The sequence below is a fragment of the Pleurodeles waltl genome, chromosome 8 (assembly GCF_031143425.1).
Source record: "Pleurodeles waltl isolate 20211129_DDA chromosome 8, aPleWal1.hap1.20221129, whole genome shotgun sequence".
Classification (NCBI taxonomy): domain Eukaryota; kingdom Metazoa; phylum Chordata; class Amphibia; order Caudata; family Salamandridae; genus Pleurodeles; species Pleurodeles waltl.
The window spans coordinates 315,668,715-315,681,172 of record NC_090447.1 but is presented as its reverse complement, the minus strand read 5'-3'; positions in this window follow the sequence as shown (position 1 = coordinate 315,681,172).

Here is a 12,458-nt window from a genome sequence, read left to right as displayed (position 1 = left end):
GTATTTCTGCAAGAAACTGCAGCTGAGCTTCACTCAACCAACCTAACGCCACGTCCTTCAGGTAATTATCCAATCTACAAGTGTTGTTCTGCAAGATCTATAAAGGAAGCCATAGAACATAACGGAGGTATAGAATATATCTGAAGTATCCCAGCATATTAACCCTTCTGGAGTCCTCACAATGTAGGAGGCTGGACTGGCTTGTAGTGAGTACCAAGGGGTACTTACACCTTGCACCAGGCCCAGTTATCCCTTATTAGTGTATAGGGTGACTAGCAGCATAGGCTGATAGATAATGGTAGCTTAGCAGAGCAGTTTAGGCTGAACTAGGAGACGAGTGAAGCTCCTACAGTACCACTAGTGTAATATGCACAATATCATAAGAAAACACAATACACAGATATACTAAAAATAAAGGTACTTTATTTTTATGACAATATGCCAAAAGTATCTCAGTGAGTACCCTCAGTATGAGAATAGCCAATATACACAAGATATATGTACACAATACCAAAAATATGGAGTACAGTATTAGAAAAAAGTGCAAACAATGTATAGTTACAATAGGATGCAATGGGGACACATAGGGATAGGGGCAACACAAACCATATACTCCAAAAGTGGAATGCGAACCACGAATGGACCCCAAACCTATGTGACCTTGTAGAGGGTCGCTGGGACTGTAAGAAAACAGTGAGGGTTAGAAAAATAGCCCACCCCAAGACCCTGAAAAGTGAGTGCAAAGTGCACTAAAGTTCCCCAAAGAGCACAGAAGTCGTGATAGGGGAATTCTGCAGGAAAGACACAAATCAGCAATGCAACAACGATGGATTTCCAAACGAGGGTACCTGTGGAACAAGGGGACCAAGTCCAAAAGTCACAAGCAAGTCGGAGATGGGCAGATGCCCAGGAAATGCCAGCTGTGGGTGCAAAGAAGCTGCTACTGGACTGTTGAAGCTGAAGATTCTGCAGGAACGACAAGGGCTAGAGACTTCCCCTTTGGAGGATGGATGCCCCACACCGTGGAGAGTCGTGCAGAAGTGTTTTCCTGAAGAAAGACCGCAAACAAACCTTGCTAGCTTCAAGTTGTGTGGTTAGGGTTTTTGGATGCTGCTGTGGCCCAGGAGGGACCAGGATGTTGCCAATTGCGTCTGGGGACAGAAGGGGCGTCGAGCAAGACAAGGAGCCCTCTCAGAAGCAGGCAGCACCCGCAGAAGTGCCAGAACAGGCACTACGAAGTGGAGAGAAATGGTGCTCACCCGAAGTCGCACAAAGGAGTCCCACGTCGCCGGAGGACAACTTAGAAGGTCGTGCAATGCAGGTTAGAGTGCCGTGGACCCAGGCTTGGCTGTGCACAAAGGATTTCTGCCGGAAGTGCACAGAGGCTGGAGTAGCTGCAAAAGTCGTGGTTCCCAGCAATGCAGTCTGGCGTGGGGAGGCAAGGACTTACCTCCACCAAACTTGGACTGAAGAGTCACTGGACTGTGGGAGTCACTTGGACAGAGTTGCTGGATTCAAGGGACCTCGCTCGTCGTGCTGAAAGGAGACCCAGGGTACTGGTGATGCAGTTCTTTGGTGCCTGCGGTTGCAGGGGGACGATTCCGTCGACCCACGGGAGATTTCTTCAGAGCTTCTAGTGCAGAGAGGAGGCAGACTACCCCCACAGCATGCACCACCAGGAAAGCAGTCGAGAAGGTGGCAGGATCAGCGTTACAGAGTCGCAGTAGTCGTCTTCGCTACTTTATTGCAGTTTTGCAGGCTTCCAGCGCGGTCAGCAGTCGATTCCTTGGCAGAAGGTGAAGAGAGAGATGCAGAGGAACTCGGATGAGCTCTTGCATTCGTTATCTACCGAATCCCCAAAGACAGAGACCCTAAATAGCCAGAAAAGAGGTTTTGGCTACTTAGGAGAGAGGATAGGCTAGCAACACCTGAAGGAGCCTATCAGAAGGAGTCTCTGACGCCACCTGCTGGCACTGGCCACTCAGAGCAGTCCAGTGTGCCAGCAGCACCTCTGTTTCCAAGATGGCAGAGGTCTGGAGCACACTGGAGGAGCTCTGGGCACCTCCCAGGGGAGGTGCAGGTCAGGGGAGTGGTCACTCCCCTTTCCTTTGTCCAGTTTCGCGCCAGAGCAGGGCTGAGGGGTCCCTGAACCGGTGTAGACTGGCTTATGCAGAAATGGGCACCATCTGTGCCCATGAAAGCATTTCCAGAGGCTGGGGGAGGCTACTCCTCCCCAGCCCTAACTCCATTTTCCAAAGGGAGAGGGTGTAACACCCTCTCTCTGAGGAAGTCCTTTGTTCTGCCTTCCTGGGCCAGGCCTGGCTGGACCCCAGGAGGGCAGAAACCTGTCTGAGGGGTTGGCAGCAGCAGCAGCAGCAGCTGCAGTGAAACTCCGGGAAAGGCAGTTTGGCAGTGCCAGGGTCTGTGCTAGAGACCCGTGGGATCATGGGATTGCACCAACAATGCCATGATGGCATAGAGGGGGCAATTCCATGATCTTAGACATGTTACATGGCCATATTCGGAGTTACCATTGTGAAGCTACACATAGGTAGTGACCTATATGTAGTGCACGCGTGTAATGGTGTCCCCGCACTCACAAAGTCCGGGGAATTGGCCCTGAACAATGTGAGGGCACCTTGGCTAGTGCCAGGGTGCCCACGCACTAAGTAACTTAGCACCCAACCTTTACCAGGTAAAGGTTAGACATATAGGTGACTTATAAGTTACTTAAGTGCAGTGTAAAATGGCTGTGAAATAACGTGGACGTTATTTCACTCAGGCTGCAGTGGCAGGCCTGTGTAAGAATTGTCAGAGCTCCCTATGGGTGGCAAAAGAAATGCTGCAGCCCATAGGGATCTCCTGGAACCCCAATACCCTGGGTACCTCAGTACCATATACTAGGGAATTATAAGGGTGTTCCAGTATGCCAATGTAAATTGGTAAAATTGGTCACTAGCCTGTTAGTGACAATTTGAAAGAAATGAGAGAGCATAACCACTGAGGTTCTGATTAGCAGGGCCTCAGTGAGACAGTTAGTCATAACACAGGTAACACATTCAGGCACACTTATGAGCACTGGGGCCCTGGCTGGCAGGGTCCCAGTGACACATACAACTAAAACAACATATATACAGTGAAAAATGGGGGTAACATGCCAGGCAAGATGGTACTTTCCTACACTCACCTCTAGGATATCATTAGTGAAGGGTGGCTTATGAGTCATGGTGGCCAAGGTGTGACCCAGGCATTCACCCACCCCAAATGCACAAGCTTTGGCGTATTTACTGCGGTACAGGCATTCTCTCTGCCGCAGCTTAGAATTTTGATATAGAGGACAGAATCGTCAGCATTACTCAGGAGATGTTCGAGCCGCTTAAGTTCACTTTCTAACTTATTCAGACTTGCTCACAATGTGTGCAGCACTCCACAACTCTTGGCAATACAGGTGGCGTGTATTGTAACTTTAAAGGCCTCCCATGTGGTACTTATCAAAGAGACAGAATCAATGTTTTGTGTGAAAAAGTCAGCAATCTCCTGCCTCAGCTCATCACAAAATGGATTATCCAGGAAAATCATAGGAGAGAACCACCACTTTGCATTAGCAGGGGTCCGGCCCGGGATGCATACAATCATTAAAACTGGGGAGTGTTCTGAGTACATCCTCGTGAGGTGGAACACTTCATGTACCAAAGGGCCCACTCCTTTGGAAACAATCTAATAATCCAATCTCGACCAGCTATTCTGTAGCCCTAACTAATATATGCTTTCCTTAGTGGTGGGGTGAGAAAGCCTCTATGAATCTACCAAATTGTGTTCTTCTATAATAGCCTTTATGTTCCTGGCCGCTGTGCTACATGGCGCATGCTGGATATGTGAGCAGTCTGTCACATTGTTTAAGGCCACATTAAAATCACCTCCCCGTAAAACCAGTTTTGGGCGTATATCTGCTATTTGTCCCAATAGCCTATCAAAAAAGATGGAGTCATCCAAATTGGGGCTATTATAATTGATTATCGTAATTTCATAGGAGTGTAATCTGCCCCACATAATCGAATATCGTTCCTGGGTATCATTTAAGGAGCCTTTTTGTACATATGGCACCACCCTACGAACAAGAGTAATAGTCCCTCTCACATATGAGGAGTATGTGGAGTAAGGCCTATGGTACGCCCAACGGGTGGCAAAGGTCACAATGGAAGCTGCAGCAAAGTGTGTTTCCCGTAATAATGCTATGTGCATGTCATGTTGATCTAAATATGTCAAAATGTACCTTCGCTTTCTCGGGTTGCCAAGTGCCCTGATATTCCACGTGAGACATCTATAGGTTGCGTGTGCACAAAGAGCCTGTGTACCAGTGCAGTGAGATAGGTGAGGGCAGGACATTATTCGCTCAATCCATGATGTGGAAGGGGAGGCATAGTGGTATAAGCCATGAACTACGCATTGTCAAAATTATATGATGGTATGCACTTCATAACAGATTGAGCACCCCCCCTGGCAACCCAAACCTGCCAGGGATGCACAACCCTCCCATAAACATCAGCAAAACTATGTAGAAAACATTGGTCATTGCCACAATTAGTTGGGGATGCCCACAGCCCTTCAGCCAAGCCACCTAGAAAGCATACAGATGCCAACAGAAAATTACTTCGAGAGGACACGTCTTTGTGAATCAGTAGGAATTAAGTAATCAATAACCTAGAATATTAGCTCAATAAACTATATCAGGGGTCAAAAACGTAGCAACCAAATCATTATGTATCTCAATGGGGGTTAACCTGAGGGGGCAGCCCCAGGAGCTTGGCGGGTCTTCCTCGATAGTACGAGGGTGTGTAGAGGTGCTTCAATCACATCATCACTAGCAAAATATTTGCAAGGAAACTGAAATAGCCGAATGGGCAGTGTAGTTCCACATGTATGTTAATAATCAACAATATAGCTTCATCGGGTGCCAGTTTGGAGTAGCACTTTATTTGATAGAGGACCAAGAGGTAAAAGGATACCGGTCCTAGCACACATCAGTTGTTGGAGATATAAATCTGGATGGAGATGTTCGCGGTTCCATCTGTGATGCATTTATGGAGTTTATTTTGCAGAAGGTCCATGACATGCTGGGGGGTACTGAAAATATGCTCTTTCTCCTGAAAAGAGACAAGGAGACGGGCTGGATAGAGCATTGCACAACATGGAAACGCTTGCCATACCACCTCAAAGCAAAGACAATAGTCTTTCAACCACACACCCAAACATACTATATTTGTATCATTTATAAAGTGCATAGGATCCAAGGGTATCAAAGAGCTTGAAAAAAGAGCGATCACCCAACTGTGCTTAATCAAACGCCCCAAATCCAGGCAGCAAACAGGTGAGGAAGATAAAGAGCCAGCAAGCCTGGTTTCTAAGTAAACAGGCATGTCTTGAGTTGTTTGCGGAGCACCAGGTGTGCCTCCGTCCTACGAATGGTGTCCACGACAGAGTTCCAAAATTTCAAAAATGTCCCTAACGCCACAGAGAAGGCTCGATCACCCTATCTGACCTTATTGGTCTGAGGGATACCAACTAGAAAAAGCCCTGCTGATCACAGGGGGCGACTGGGCACAAAACAGTTCATGACCGCCCTAAGAAATCCTGAGCCTAGAAAATATATGGCCTTATGCACCAAGCGGAGGCCTTTGAAAGCCACCCATTTCCTGACTTGAAGCCAGTGCAGTTGACGCAGCCTATCTGAGACCGAGAGATGTCTGGGTAATCCAGGAACTAAGCGTGCCGCCTCATTTAGGATCATTTGCAATTTGTTCATGGGAAGTTGATTGATATTAAGATACAATGCATTACAGTAGTCCAACCGGGATGTAATAAGGGCTAGAACTACTGCGATCCTTAATTCCTATGGAAGCAAAGGGAGAATTTTCCTCAGGATCCGGATCAGTCAGAAACATGCGCTGGCCGTCCATTTCTTACTACTGAAACAGGAACAGGTAAGGTGCCACAACTCTCTGGCCACCATTGCTCATTCCAGATGGCATTATTCATCCCAAAAGCTACGACCACCATTCATTTTTATTCTACCCATATCGACAAGCACTTCAGCATCCCACAAAAGGGTAGTAAGCGCCCTAAAAATATCATAATACAATACAACACAAAAACACCCCTGGAAACAGCAAATAATCAGACGAAATGCAGGTGAAATAAAAGATGTGTAATCTAAACCGCGACTGCGTCGCTGACATCCAGAGGAAACTTGGGGTTTCTACAGTCATTGTTGAAGAATGAATCGGTGTGTTTGCCTGCAAAGCTAAGGACCTGAGTATAAGAGCCAAAAGGGAGTCGCCTCAAAGTCAATTTTTAATTGCTTTCAGGTCTGAAACCTGACAGGACCAGCCTCACTTAAATCTCCTGCCCAGTGCCGGAATATCACTTTGCCCAGGGTGGTGTAATACTTGCACTGGCTCACATTTCAACCAGAAACACTTTGCTCCCCACACACTCGTCCTGGGTGTTGTTAATGCTCACAATGTCGTCCTCACTCACACTGTCAGTGGGAGAATGGCACACTTCGTCAGCAAGCATGCAGAAATAGACAATTTATGTTAGAACATCAATGTTTATAAGCTTTTCCAGTGCTTTAAATGGGCCGGTACTCTCCGATACTGAGTACCGGCACTTTTTTATTTTGAGAGGGAGAGTACCGGCATATCTCAAGAAAAACGTAATACTTTTAATTGGAGAGTACCGGCACTTCTCAGAAACAAGCAGGTACTCTATTACAGAGTACCTGCACTTCTATTTTTTCCATTTAAAGCACTGCTTTTGTCATTAAGATATATAAATAAGACAAATTGAGGAAGGTGTTTCATGAAATGTGTATTGCTTGAGAAACAACTGCAACTGCTTCTGCAAGATGCTTAATTAGCACACGCGGTTCTCTGAAGTAGTGGGGGCTAGCTGGACTGACTTCAATGAGGAAATTCGCCAGTATTACAGCGGTAACAGCTGCAGAGGTGTTAGCATTACCGATATCCAGCTTCTCTGTATTTGGAGGATGTCTGGTAAATATGTTTGATAAGCAAACAAAATAATTGTTACTAGCAGTCATTTATTTATTCTCACACCAGCAGCCTTTAGCTACTGCTAACATTTGTACACTCCGGTAATAAAAAGGTGTAAAAGCTGAGCGGAAAAAGATATCCCATAATGAATCTACCGAACAAGTTTTGCGTTCTGCTGCCATTTTCTCTGATTTCGGCGTCCTAAAAGTTCTACAATCCTGAGTGTCGGGTCACTACTTTCCATTAATGCGAGGTGTAAACAGAGGTTCTTTCTTGAGCCTCCTGACCTGACCCCAGGAGCAGGGCCTTAGACCAGAGAAGTTTTCAAACGTGGGCAAAGTGGGCAGTTGCGACCCCAACTTCCAAGAGCCATGTTGTGCATGCCAGGGTGTGTTTATCATATTATGGTAGCCAAGCATAGTGACGTGATAGCTGAGGAAGTGTCAAAGACAGACGCACATTTTTATGGGTTATGCCAGCGGTTCGGATTGGCTGTACAGGTCCCATTATTAATCTTTTATGTTCTCAATCCAAATTCCTAGTCTGACTGTGGCAGGAGGTCATCCAGTCTAATTTTATGGATCTGCGAGAGCGCGGAATCAGAGATCTGTGTTACAGCCCTCCTTCACATGATTGCCATTAAGATATCAATGGAAGAGAGTTGTCAAGGACTGCATTACCCTCTTCCTGTTGTCTCTTTACTGTCAATTCCCAGACTATGTGACTATTTGGAACTTGCAGGGTGGACTATGTTAGAGTCCGCCAATGACCAGCAGTTTGTAGAAGATCTCTTTGGTTTCGGCAGGCCTTTCTGATTAGGAATGAGTGGTTATTTACGCAAGCTTTTGGAGCCTGCATCTGTGCCATCCAGTTGCGAACAAGGTTCCACAGTTCGGTTTACAATAATAATTCAGATAATGATTTTGTAAATTATGTCATATGGTAACAGGGATTATATCAAATTGGTCCTGATCATTGAGACTAGAGTAACTGTCCTCCATTTTGTGATTAGGTAGAAGGTTTATTTCCTGAAGTAAATTGAATGCAATACTGTACATTTTGATTTTGATTTCGGATTGTTGTTCCACGAAGCATATAATTATAAATCACTAGAAGCATGTAGGGAACACACCAGATATTGCACATATTTTGTAAGTTAGACAACGCTATTTTAACATCTGGAGGAATGTGGAAGGAGCACTTCCTGTTTAAGGAAGACAAAAAAAATTAAAAAAACAGATGCCCATCCCCAATTATTTCAAGATGAACTGCACCCTGATCTTATGACCTAACATCTCAGCTCTGCTTTGGTACAGTTTTCATCTCCTTAACCTTTATCTTTTTGACTACCCCAGGGGAAGTAAAGGACCGATTCACTCTCACTAAAGACATTTCAGCCTGGGTTAGTGTCGCACAGTGCCAAATGTGGTGAGGGGCCCCAGATACTCATTCCACCTACTTGATAAGATCCTCCACTGAAAACTCAGTAATGCCCTACATAGATAAGAATAAATGCCTTGGGCACTGTAGGCCTGCTGGAGAACTCGTGATGCCTGTGGCGGAAGAACATGGCGCTGCAGCTGTCAGATTTGATGTCAGGAGCAGAGGCTGGCATTATGCATGAATCCTTTCATTGCCATTCCACTTCAATGCTGTGAACCATTTTAAAGCAAATAATAAACGGACTAACAACTATGGAGTTCAAATGAAGTAAAAACCCATATAATTAATTTAGATGAAGATAGAAAGGAAGTAGATCATAACAATGAAAGGTTGTTAAAGACCAGAGGGGCAGATATATACTGCCCCAACATGATAAGACATCCAAGACGTGACAGCTGGTGGACTTTGGGTCAGGTGGCTGAGTGGATTAAACTTTGGATTGAAAGATCATTGGAAAAGAAGCCATGGGAGTATGAGGATGGAACATTCCTGTTCTGTTATTTAGGATAAAGCATGTGCCGCTCCTGAGCTGGATCCAGGTTGCGAGGATTGTGGCGTATTATATGGTGTGGTTGCGTGATCTTACTGTATAATACATTCGCTAAGCCATCTTGAGTCCAGTCAGGCTAAACTGTAAAACCCCTGCACCAAACAACAGAATAAAAAAGTTACGCAACACGAAAGAAACCCCACACCAATTTATATAAATGACTCTAGTTTTGGAATTTTTAGGCACCAAGATGAGCAAAATTCACTGGAGAGTTCTAGGGATATACATTTTTAAATAAAACATAAATCTTAGCTCTTTAGTCTCAACCGTAAACACATATTGGTAACCATAAAGTTTTTCAACTTTTGAAATTTTTTAGAGTTGTGCTTGACTACTCTGGCCTAGACAACCGATTCTGACAGGTAGAAGGTCAGGGGGGTCAATAATGAGTATTCAGACAATTACCTGGTTACCAAAGCAGTCATAAGTCCAGTTCCACACTTTATGAAAGGATCATCATGGAATTCAATGGCGTGGTCCTGATACAGGATGCCGAGGATGCTTAAAGATACTCTGGGTGCTATGCGATTGACTGGGGTCTTCCGGGGTTACTGGTCTCCAGTAAGAGAAGGTCCAGAGGTTCCCTTTGATGAAGGATAGTGTCCACCTCTGGAGACCCATCTGCACTCTGCTGACTGTCCCGAGACCACCGAACTCAGGTGACATTTTTGAGTGCTGAGGAGTGGTGTTTTCAGCTGCCCATCAGCGGTCTGTGGCAATTTAGTGAAAGCGTCTACTGACAAGCCAGTACGGGCTACCTCAGCTTTTGTGGCTGTGGTGCTGGAACATGGAGTCAGCCAACTGAGTCTTGGAGTTTACCTTTTCTGTCTGGAGCTAAGGAGCATCTTTGCCATGAGCTAAGCAACACAGGCCCAGTCGTCTCATTGCTAACCCAAGCCTTCGATGCAGTCCGGTGGTTGGGGCAGCCTCTCTTGCCAGGTTCCAGGGTCAGCAGGGGAGTACTTCTTCGGTCCTCTCTCCAATCCAGATGTGATTTGAGGTTCTGGGTGTCAGGGGTGGCATATTTATGCCAGAAAGTGATCTGAGGGAATGAATCATTCACTAGCCAATGGACTACTAGGATTTCTACTGCCTAATGATGACTTCCAGCTAAGTTGGCATCTAGCTATTCCATAGTACACTATTTAGCCCACTTCCCAAGATGTCTGAACCCTTCTCTTGGTGTGGAGAGCTTGGTATCCTACCCTAGTGGTGGTTCTACCTGTGGGCTACACACCCACAGAGAAAAAGGTTTGGCAAATGGTTTCCCCTCTCTGTTTCCACCGCCAGCCCGCCTACCTAAATATAGGACCAGCCCATCTGCTGGAAAGTGTAGTTTCCATTTGCTCATCAAAGACGGCTTCTCCCTTGAAGCCTGAATATGGGCTTACACCCTTTGTGACTTTCTGATTATCCCAGCCCCCCACCAGAGCAGGCAGCTATTGTTCCTGTGTTTGGGGGTCCATCACACTGCCCAAGAGGGCAGAAGGCTGTCTGGAGGCCAGCATTGGCGAATGGCCATGGGATAATCTGGGCAACAGGGTGGCAACTTTCTAAACATTGCTTTTCCTCAAAAGTGACATTAAATTCGACTTGGTCAATAAGTTGGGACTGATGGCATGATCAATTTGATACCTTGAAGTACTAACTTTAATAGTTTGACTTACAGGACTGCGAGGGCAGCCTGCAACTTCCATGCTTGCCAATTAGGCAACAATTTGGGGGGTTTACTGTTTAAATACATTAAAGTACATGTCCTGCTTAATAATACACAGCTCTCTGCTCTAGTGCTCGATAGGCCTTTTTTAGGGGAGACATATATATATTGTTATTAGAAGTGTGGGCTTTACCATTGGTTTAAATGACTAAGTTGGACTAGCAGTTTAAAATGTTGTATTTTGTCTCATCCAGGGTGGCACAATCCGTATTGGAGCCCTGAGTGAACACTTAAACTCTCATGCTCTGGGAACCCCTGGTAGATATGCCAGGGACTTATAAGTAAGTTAACATATGCCAGTTGAGGGTAGAAAATTCAACATACATTTTGTAAAGGGTTAAAACACTGGAACTGAGGTGCGGCTAGCAGGCCTGAATGTACTCTCAAAGTCAAAAAATATCATCAGTCCAAACCTTTGGGGGTGATAATGCAAAAAGAGGCATTTCCTCAAACAGATTTGATACGTTTTCTGTTTAGGATGGGACTGGATTCCAGGAAAGGATCAGAGAAAGAACTGAAACAATGACAAGAAAATGTGATTGGTCCACTAACCTGCATATTAAATATCTCTGAGTGAGTGTACTGATTTTTAAGAGGTTAAGGTAGGGAGCACTGTGTTTATTAGGAACTACTGATGCAGCTTTGTTCATTGAAAGACATAAGGTGATTTTGATAAGTATAAGACCTAAACTGAGTGGTTTTGCCTAGAAGGAGACAACTGAGGATCAAAAAGGTTTTCTTTTTATAAGATGTTTGGGAAAATACAGATCTACATTTGCAACTTTGGGTAAAGCTTAATCTTCCTTGAGAATATTGTACAGAAGAGGTATTTTTACAAGTGCTGTAGGAAGGGGACATTTCTCTGACCACATTCATTTCAAGACCCAATATCAAATATCAAAAAAGAGGATTGGTCAGGGCTTTCCAATCAGGAACAGGTTTAATTTCCTCACAGTTGGAAAAATCGGGGGACAGCACAGCAACCCACCAAGAGAAAAAGAGGTATAAAGACTCCTATTGCTTCTTTCCTCATAAAGGAAGAGTGGCAATTTAGATATTTCAAGAAAAAATGGAAAAGCTTAGCAGGAGACCAATGGGTCCTTTCAGCAGTAGATGGTTATACAATGGAGATTAGGGAGATACCTTGTCAGGATTTGGAACAAAGAGAAATTGTATTTTCGGAGGATTAGAGACTTTTAGTAGATATGGAGGTTAAGGAGGTGTTAGAGAAAGGGGCTAACAAGAAGATGTGAACCCCTTCCTCAGTACAATATGTTTTAATATAAAAGAAAGACAAAGGTAGGCATTCAGTAATAAATTTGCAAGATCTGATTAGGTTTGTGCAGTATTTTCATTTCAAGGTGGGGTAGTCACCTTCTAAGGAATATGCTATAGTAAGGAGTTTGGTTGACAAAGCCATATCTAAAAAATGCTTACTTTGCAAACCCCATTTCAGTGAGAAGTTGGACATTTCTACAATTAGGTTGCCAGGAGCTCTATACCAGTTTGTGTGCCTCCTGTTTGGGTTAGCCTCTGTTCCATGGTGTTTTACAAAGGGCTTGAGATCGAATGCAGCATTTCTCAGAAAGAGTTTTGTATATTTATGTCCTCAGATAATTTTCCGTTTACATCACAGAGTTGTACAGAGTTAGAAGGGTAAATGTTGACAACAGTGAGTTTTTTAGAGAGTTTT